Below are 9,561 nucleotides of genomic sequence, written 5' to 3' on the forward strand. Positions count from 1 at the left end.
CTGTCCTAACGAGCTCTGCTCTGGCCCCCAGGGTGCTGCTCGGCCAGCAAGAGCAGCGGGGCCCCATGGCCCCGCCTTCCCGCTCCACGTTCTGTGACAAATCCACAGTTGCACTTCACTTTCTTACGATTCTCCCAGGCCTCTGACCACAGAAAGAGGAGCAGTTGATTGAGTCAAAGGCCGCTTTTGTATCTTAAATCTAAGCCCTGGACATTATCAATTGTGTCACTTCTAAGATTTTAGAAACCTATAAAGTTGTACCACTGGGCCACTGGGCCTGAGTTACAGTGTGGAGTGGTATCTAGCTTAAGTTTCCTTCCAAAAAACCCCAAACAGGCAGGCACTGGTTAAGCAGAGAACAAAGTCAATCTTTGGTTTTAGGACATGAGATCTTAGAAGAGCCTCAAATAATTTGAAACTAGCATGTGACAACAGAACTTGAGGCCTTGCCTTGTAAATGCCAGTCTGCACTAACCTTCCTCATTTGTCTCCATGTGCAGTTGAGGTGACATCTGCCTTTTACAAGCTAGTGGTTACACTTGGTCCAAGTCCTGGCCCCTCCCCTAGCAGTTAGACTTGAGTGAGTGGTTTAAATGCCGAGCCACAGTGTCCCTAGCTACAAAACAGCACCTGCCTCGTTGTGAATCATGGAATGATGTGGTCTGCCCAGAAGAGTGCTTGATTCAGAACGGTATTCAGTAAATATTTACTACTTAGTGCCTTATAATTAATCTCAGTTGTCTGGTGTGTTTGCCTATGTCTGTTGATTGTAAGTAGCCACCTACCTTTTGTTTGTGGCCCTGTTACGACCTGACACTGAGCCATGGATTGCTAAGCCTTTCTGAGCACCAACTCAGAAAGTGCATTCAGAACACCTATAGATACTTTCCAGCAGATGCACCAGAAATAAGTAGGAAACATAAAGTTGCAATTACTAGGGTAACATTTTAAATTCTAGTTTTAAGTGATTGTAAGTATTGCAGCTCTCAAGGTGACAACACCATTACAAAACCATTGAGACAGGTGATCACCATCCTTAAATGCAGCTAAGTAGTCCATACAATATAATTTAAGCCCATCCATTGAAATCACTGCTTGGTACCGACTAGACTAGACCTACCCGCATCTCGCTGCAGTGCACGCACAGATGTTACGCATCCTGGTTCTTGAAGCACCTTGACTAAGACTAGAGACTTCTCAAGCAACACATAAATGTGATAGGAGATATGGGGACTGGGGACAAGTGAATGCTGAGCCATGAAGAAGGCATGAAATTAAGTTTTCCAACGTGGAGTCGTGATGGGAGGTTGAAAGGAAACTGCTGGGAAGTGAAGACACAAGTTCAGCTGGTAAACTGAGGCATCGTGCTATCCCGGAAGGACGCGAGTGTAGTAGTTTGAGGGGGTAGAGCTGGGATCTGCATGAGGACAAAGAAGAAATGTTTTGCACACGCTTGGGTATGTAGAAGACATTAAAAGAGAGCTCCTACAGTAAGTCAAAAGGTTTTTGGGTTCTGCTCATTTCTCAGCACTTAAGAGACCCAAAGCTCGTTCAGCCTGGTAGACCAGCTAGCTCCAATGTGGATGACCACTTTTTCAGCTCTGTAAATCAGATGTACACCCGAGCCTAGACCCGAAGAATATACCCTTTGCCCAGGCTTTTCCTTGCCTATAAAATAGGGAACTAGGATACTCACTGATAGGATTGTGGAGATGAAACCACAGAGATGCCTGCGACCTGGCTCACATTCAGGAAACAGCTCTAAGATACCAAAGAATATTTCTAAGATGTGCATCAATGGCAACCCAGAGGAACTTACTAAAGTTCACAAAGTCACATCAGGCCCTAGCTGGCTTGCTCAGTGGTTAGTGTCGGCCCGCAGACTGAAGGGTCCCGGGTTCAGTTGTGGCCAAGTTCAAGTACCTCGGTTGCAGGCTCGATCCTGCGTGTAGGAGGCAGCCAATCATTGTGTCTCACATCAATGTTTCTTCTTTCCACTCTGAAATGCAATGAAAAAAATACCCTCGGGTGAGAATTAAAAGTAAATAAAAATAAAGTAACATCAGGAAAACATATAGGCACACAAAAGTCCCGTTTTCATTCATTCTTGTTGGGTTATGCACGTGAGCTTCAGGTGGAGAAAATGTACTGTGAATGCCTTCGACCTTAAGCCAAGACTGGAACAGAACGAATACTTAGAATTCCTGGCATCCCTGGATTAGTGCGTGATGGACTGAGTGAGCAAAAATACTGTCCATCCGATCAGCACAATCGCTTCGGGAGCTGGAACAAGCACGGCCTTTGGATTTATTGCAAATATCTGAATAAATTCCAATACAGGCAAGCATTTTTGTTGTGAGAATTATGTCATTTTGTCAGTTATTTGAAGTATAAGTATGTGTGATAGGATTAAATAAAGCACTTCAGTTAATTATGAAAACTTGTAATCAAATACTTACAAAGCAATGATTAAATCAGAAAATAGATTGTTACCTAGATAAGTTTAGGAAGAACTTTATCCCCTGAGCTAACAAAAGTTGATAAGAATTTTAAAATATAGGGCATGCAAAATACTGGAAATTATCAATCAGTGTGGCACAAGTCTTTTAAGTACTTCCAAAAATATTCAGAAAGCATCTCGAGGCACTGCACAAGCTTGAGATAGAGGGATTGTGTCAAATCCTCACCACCCAGATTTCTTTAAGTCTGGGAACTGGGAAAGACAGTCATCTTGCTCTTAGGACACAACATTCAATTTGGTGGTAGGGCAGCCAAAAGACCCCTTGTCTCCCGCCAGCCTCGGGTAAAAGCACCTGCTTAGTATTACAGATGTGCAGGTGCCACAGGAGCAGCTGAGTGACCGATGGCGCTGAGGAAGTTATTCCTGCCCGATGTCAAACTTTGGAAAATTCGAACAGTTGTAAGACATAGAGTTTTTTTGGATAGATTTCAAATTCATTCTTGTGTCTCAACCAAACAGTGATACTGGTGGAAACCAAATACTGAATTATAATAATCATTCAGCCAAGATGCATATTGGGTGCGACTGTAGGGGAAACTCTGAGGTGCCACTTAAAAGTGCATGTTCCCTTTTCCTTCTAGCCACCCAGTTAGCGCAGCACCAAATGCCTCTGCCTCCCAGAGAGGACCAGCCCACACACCAGTTGTTCGGGGCTGGAGAACAGGAGGACAGTAGCCAGTCATTATGTCCTTGGCCACACTGGCCGCCTGGCCTTTCGGGCAGAGCCCTGGCAAGTCGGGTCGGTGTGGCAGGAGAGCCGGCGGGATCCAAGAAGTTCATCTGCCACCTGCTGGGGACTTGCTCACTCCAGCTGGTGGTCTCCAAGGTTTTGTAGAAGCCTTTAAGGCAAGAGTCTTCTTGGCGCTCACCTGCCTTGCAAAGTAAGGTTAAGGTTCTTATTTCCACTTTGTTTAGGGATCAGCTGATCCCTTTCAAGTCAGACCTGTAGGTCTTTTTGTGGAGTTTTGGTTTTTTTTAAGCATACTTTTTATATTTCACTTAACTTTTCAGTCGTTTTCATCAGGGGGCGTCTTTCAGGGTCCATGCTTTGGTTTCTCCAAGTCTCTGAACTTGTTTCTATTTCAATAGTCGGTCTAATTAAGTTGAATGCTTGGCATTGTTTTTAATGTTGCTTTATGAATTCAAATATACCACCGCTTAAGCCCAGACACTTGAGAATCTGGGTGTCTGTCAGATTTCTCTTTAATCGTTTCACCCTTTCATCCTGGATCCCATTTCAAATGGGAATTATTTCTCACTTTATATCAAGTCACTTGAAGTTAGCACCTGTGAGTCGTCTTAAGATCAGAGTTTGACGTAGAGAAGAGTTTGCTGGGTGGGTGCATCGCTGTCATTTAAAAGCCCTGTTGATTTGCCCTGCACTTGCCCCACGTTCCCTCGCAGCTCGGCGCCCCAGGACTGGGGGCTGCCCGTGGGAGGGGAGCAGCAGCATCGTGAAGCTGCTCGGTCGGGACGGCTGTCCTGCCTCTACTGTCCCTTGTCCACCCCTCCTCGGCCCAGATTATTTTCACCGCCGTTTTCCTTGCGCACATGGGCGCGTGGTTGCCACTCTGCCCCCTGCAGGGACAGCCCGTTCCTGCACTGCGGGGACTTCATCTCTGTCCCTCCCTCAGCTCCTGGCCTGGGTTCCTTGGATGCAAATGCTAGAAACCAGCTCAGGGGAAGCACAGACCCCCCCCAGCCCAGATCCCACCCTGATGCAAGCGGATGCCAGCCCTGGGGGTCTCTCTGTCTCTCTCCCGGTGGCTCCGTCTGTGTCGTGTGCCCACCTCTCACCTGGATGAGGGGAGACACTGATGAACAGTTCGGGGTGAGTTAGTTCCCCAAACAGGACGTGGCTGCTGTTACCGAGAGAAAGTAAAATGGGCGCTGGGCAGCAGCAACACCCAACAAAGGTCCAAATATGGGTGAAGGCTGGGTGTTCCTGGCAGTGAGTAACAGAAACCCCGACCCCAACGCCAGTGAAACGCATCATCTCTCAAAAACGGTATGTGTGCGGCGGCTGGGGTGAGTGGGTCAGTGACACTGGGGGCTCCACCCCTTGCTTTGCCCTCAGGCCAGGAGCAGGGGCGCAGTCCTGGCCCCATGTCCGGACCTTGACAAGAGGAAGGGGAGAGGCCGTCTCCTCCTGCGATGCTCCAGGGAAGAGCAAACTTCCCAGAGGCCCCGCAGACGTCCCCCAGGTCTCTCTGGCCAGAGCTTCGGCTCACGCAATGACGGGGAAGGGCCGGAGTCCCCAAGGTCGGTTTCCACTGATGGCCGGGTGGCGAATAGCTGGGGAGCAGCCCTGGTCGGCCTCTGGACCAGTGTGAAGCGCACCTGGTGGAACCTTCTCCAGATGGCCTGGGTGGGGTGGGGGCTCACCCACGTGGTCCAGAGGATTTCCACGAGCAGCCAGCAGGTGGAACAAGGCGATGCTGCTCCGCCCTTCCGCGTGGGGTTCTGCTCACCAACACGCGAGTCTGAAGAGACCTGCAGGGCCCCCGGCCCTCCTCTTCCCAATGTTAAGTCTCACGCACTTCAGTAGGTGGGGAAGGTTCCAGAACTGGAGAACCTGACCCCCAGACATCGGCACCCACTGCTCCTGCCACAGGGAGGGGAGGAGTCCGCTGAGAGTCCTGTATCCCCCCCGCCCCCCCCGCCTCCTGCCAGCTGTGCGGCCTTGTCATGAACCTGCCGCCTCGGGCTTCTCTGTGGAATAGGACACGATGCTCAACGCAGGGCTCGGGGTACAGGAAGAGCCGAATAGGTGCGAGTTCTTACATTCCAGGTACCCTGCTAGGCCGGGGGGCCCTCGTGTGGGCCCCACCATCCCACCACCCATTGTCCCCTTTCTCTGCTCCCTTCATGAGTGGTCATTCTTCCACGAGTGGTTTCTATGTCTTTTGTGGGACTTTTCTCCCTCCCTGCCTCCCTGCCTCCCTGCCTCCCTCCCTCCTTCCCTCCCTCCCTGCCTCCCTCCCTCCCTGCCTCCCTGCCTCCCTGCCTCCCTGCCTCCCTCCCTCCTTCCCTCCCTCCCTGCCTCCCTCCCTCCTTCCCTCCCTCCCTGCCTCCCTCCCTCCCTGCCTTCCTGCCTCCCTCCCTCCTTCCCTCCCTCCTTCCCTCCCTCCCTGCCTCCCTCCCTCCCTGCCTCCCTGCCTCCCTGCCTCCCTGCCTCCCTCCCTCCTTCCCTCCCTCCCTGCCTCCCTCCCTCCTTCCCTCCCTCCCTGCCTCCCTCCCTCCCTGCCTCCCTGCCTCTGCAGCCCACTCTCTCAGCATTTGACACATTTACTCCTCTGCCTTCTCTTGGTTCCCAGGACCCCACCCACCCCTGGTTTTTGCTTCTACCTCCCGGTTACCCTCTCTGTCCCCTTTGCAGCCGCTTCCTCACCTGCTCCACCTGCAGCTCAGTCCTGGGCCCCTTTGTCTGTACTCTGGGAGGGGGATCTCAGCCCAGCCCCTGGTCTTCAACACTAGCTGTGCCCTGAAGACCCCCTAAAAGAAAAATGCCTTGTTTTTCTCTATACTTAATACTTTTGTTTCGACAAGTGTGTGGGTTTCCCACACCAAGCAATTGGAGTTAGCACAGACCCCCACAGGTCAAGGGCTCAGTCCCACAAGGCTGCCCCCCCCCCTTCAGATGCCAAGTGCAAGTCCAGGTTGTCACCTGTGTTTCTGACTGACCAGCTGTAAATCAGAGGTTCCTATGACCCCCTCCTCAGATTCAGTAACTTGCTAGAATGGCTCACAGAACTCAAGGAAAATGCCCTCCTCTCTGCCTTCTCACCACTCCTCCCCTCCTACCATGGTCTGGAAATTCTGGCCTCCTTTTGGTTTCTCACCAGGCCAAACTTTTTCCCTGCCTCAGGCCCTTTGCATGTACTGTTGTTCCCTCTGCTTAGAAGGTTTTCCCCTCTCTTCATGGTCGGCTCTACATCAGCTTTCAGTATTAACTTGAATGTCACAGAGAGGCCTTCTCTGACCATCCTACTTTGGCAGGGCCTCATCTCAGTCCCCACCACTGTTCTCTGCCATAACCCCACGGTCATTTCTTTTATAATACCATAATTTGGTCTTTAGGTGCCTCCCTATAGAGAATAGGTTTAATGAGAAGAGGTGGGACCAGTCTGTCTTGTTCACCTCTATGTTCTCAAAATAGTTGGCACTCAGAAAGTATTTGCTAAGTTAATGAAAAATTGGCCAGCTAGCAAGGGAAGAGGTGGAGGGGGGCAGGATTTAAACCCAAGTCTCTTTGATGCCAACTCCCATGTTGTTTCTACCCTTCCACGTGATTCTGAACTATGGAGCAGAAGTTTGAGCCGAGTATCAGAAAAGGGGGTTGGAGTGAGCCATGACCTTTTAATGTAACTCATATCTGCTGGTAAAGGAACCGCTAGACCCAGACTAGCATATGTAACTCTGGAAAATCCAAACAAAGCCCCTGCTCCACCCCCGGCCAAGCTCTCTTCTACTTTTCTCTCCAGTTTTGCACATTCTCCTAGAGTCAGGACCTGGTTTTCACCCTAGGAAGGGAAGTGGTCAACTGCAGCAGCTGAAAACACTGCCCTGAAGGAACCAAAACTAGCAGAGGCAGCCCTCTCTCTTCCCACTGGGAAAAGCTCAGACTGTGCACTGCCCCAGCCCAGTGCCAGCAGTTCTGGGGCACAAGCAGGCCCAGACCCCAGGGCCATGCTCAGATCTTCTTCAAAATGTCCCCCAAAGGTGGGACATTCAGAAAGCCCCTGAGACAATGACTAACACATACTTAAGCAAGCAGAGCTTACTCCATGTGAAGAAATGTGAAGGATCTTGGCTGGGGAAGAGTCCCTTGTGCAAGAGAACTGTGTTGACATTGCCCAAACCAGAGAGCAAATCCTTCCTTATCTTTCTTGTAATATGGATCCTCTTCTCGGGATAATGTTTTAAATGCATAAAATAGAATGTATCATATTACAAAAGACACCAGTTATCCTGAAGATATTGAATTATTTTTTTAATTGTTATAAAGTAATATGTGAAATTCTTTGTTAATGTATTAAACTGTAAGAACTAAGACCTGATTTAATAACTACAGTAATACTCAAGTAGTGATGAATATATGTTATATTCTGAGATATTTACAAATACTATATTGTGACTTGAAAACACCTATGATTTTGATTGACAACAATGGATACTGCTAATACAGCTGTTGCCTACATTCATAATGGAAGGAAATGATACATTTCCTTAGAGGTTAATGAAAATAAAGATGTAATTTTTCCCCCATCCTAGTTTATGGATCTCTTGGATTCTTTCTTTTGCAAATGTCTCTGCCCTAAGGGTTGTTGGCCTCACCTTCCCAACTAAAATGGGAGCTCACTGAGAACCAGGGCTGCTCCTTCATCTTATACTAAGTGTCTAGAAAGGGCCTACCACGCAGTAGGTATCCGGTAGTCGTCTGTTGAATCTCTTGGAGTTTCTGGGTAATCACATTGATTGCAAATGACAGTTTTTCTCTTTTCAATCTCTGTGCCTCTTTTTTCATGTCTTATTGCATTGGCTGGGATCTTCAGTTCAATATTGAATAGAAGCAGTGACAATGGGCACCCTTGTCTTAGTACACTGAATGCTCATTAATTTATGCAATTGTGTAATTACATTATGGAATGTAAAGCACCTACTATATGCCACACTCTGTGCTGGGGAGAACACAACTGAGATCTTTTTCTGTCCACTGAGAAAACTAAGTAATAGAAAAATTTCAGTGAAGATAGCAATATTGAGAACTTTGCTAAATTCTCTAGACTTGCCAACCTGCTCCCTCAGGATCCTGATTCCCAAAAAATATGGAAATAGGTTCCTGCTGGTGTCCCCAGTCTCCAGGGCATAGGTAAGGTTGGCAGCTGCAGGCTTTCCCAGGACCACTGCAATGTGGGGCAAAGAGGAAGCACATGGGAAGAAAAATGAGTGATGCCTCCAGCAGGGAACAGCCAGAGGATCAAGCCAGGGGCAGGGTTTGAGCCTTGCCTTAGTAGGGCCTGTTGAGGCCCCCACCTGTCTGTACTAAGCCTATAACTACAGGCAGGGCCAATCGTTCAAACTAACAGAAGTGCAGCTTCCAAATGGGCGATTAGGTGAGGGGATATCTGATACTTGTTCCCTCTCCCCTCCCCAACCGTAAGGGGGTGAACACAGAGGACTGAGAACAGTCCACACGCCTAGCTGCCCAGGGGAAGGAGGGGAGTTGTTAATAAAACATAAGGTTGAAGTTTAAAATGGACCAGACCATGGGACTGAGAAGTCAGATCAGACCAAGGTGTTTTAAGAAAGCCTGCTACCCAGCAGGGGGTCGGAGAAAGGAATGGCAAGGGCAGGCTCAGTAGAAGCGAATGGAAGCAATAACCCTGTGGTAGGCAGAATACTGGCCCCCTAAGGATACTCACATCCTAATCCCCAGAACCTGTGAATATGGGGAGGTTATCCTGGATTAGCCAGGGAAACCCGATGTAATCACAAGGGTCCTTTCAAGAGGGAGAGAGAAGGGTCCATTCTAGAGAAGACGTGATGCTGATCCAGAGGTCAGGTGATGGCTGCCGCCAGGAGCAGAGGAAGGCAGACAACCTCTAGAGGCTGGAAAAGGCAGGGAACAGACACCGCACCCCACCCCCCAGTCTCCAGAGGGAACACAGCTCTCCCAGCACCTTGCTTTTAGCCCTGCAAGACCCATTTGGGCTTCTGACCTCCAGGTGGTTTTTTAATTGTCACCCAAGGATATGTTTTCGAGAAAGGAAGGGAGAGAGAGAGAAACATCTGGATGGGTTGCCTCCCTCCCAGACCCCAGACAGGGGGTCAAACCCACAACTTAGGTATATGCCCTGACCGGGAATTGAACCCATAACCTTTCAGTATATGCCAGGAAGCGCCAACCCACTGAACCACATTGGCCAGGGCTAGAGCTGTGTTATTTTAAGCCATTAGGTTTGTGGTTAACTTGTCACAGCCCCTGTGACAGCAGGGGTGGAAAACTAATTCAACTCAAGGGAATTGAGTCTCCTCCC

This window comes from Miniopterus schreibersii (assembly GCF_964146895.1).
Source record: "Miniopterus schreibersii genome assembly, chromosome: 20".
Lineage (NCBI taxonomy): Eukaryota > Metazoa > Chordata > Mammalia > Chiroptera > Miniopteridae > Miniopterus > Miniopterus schreibersii.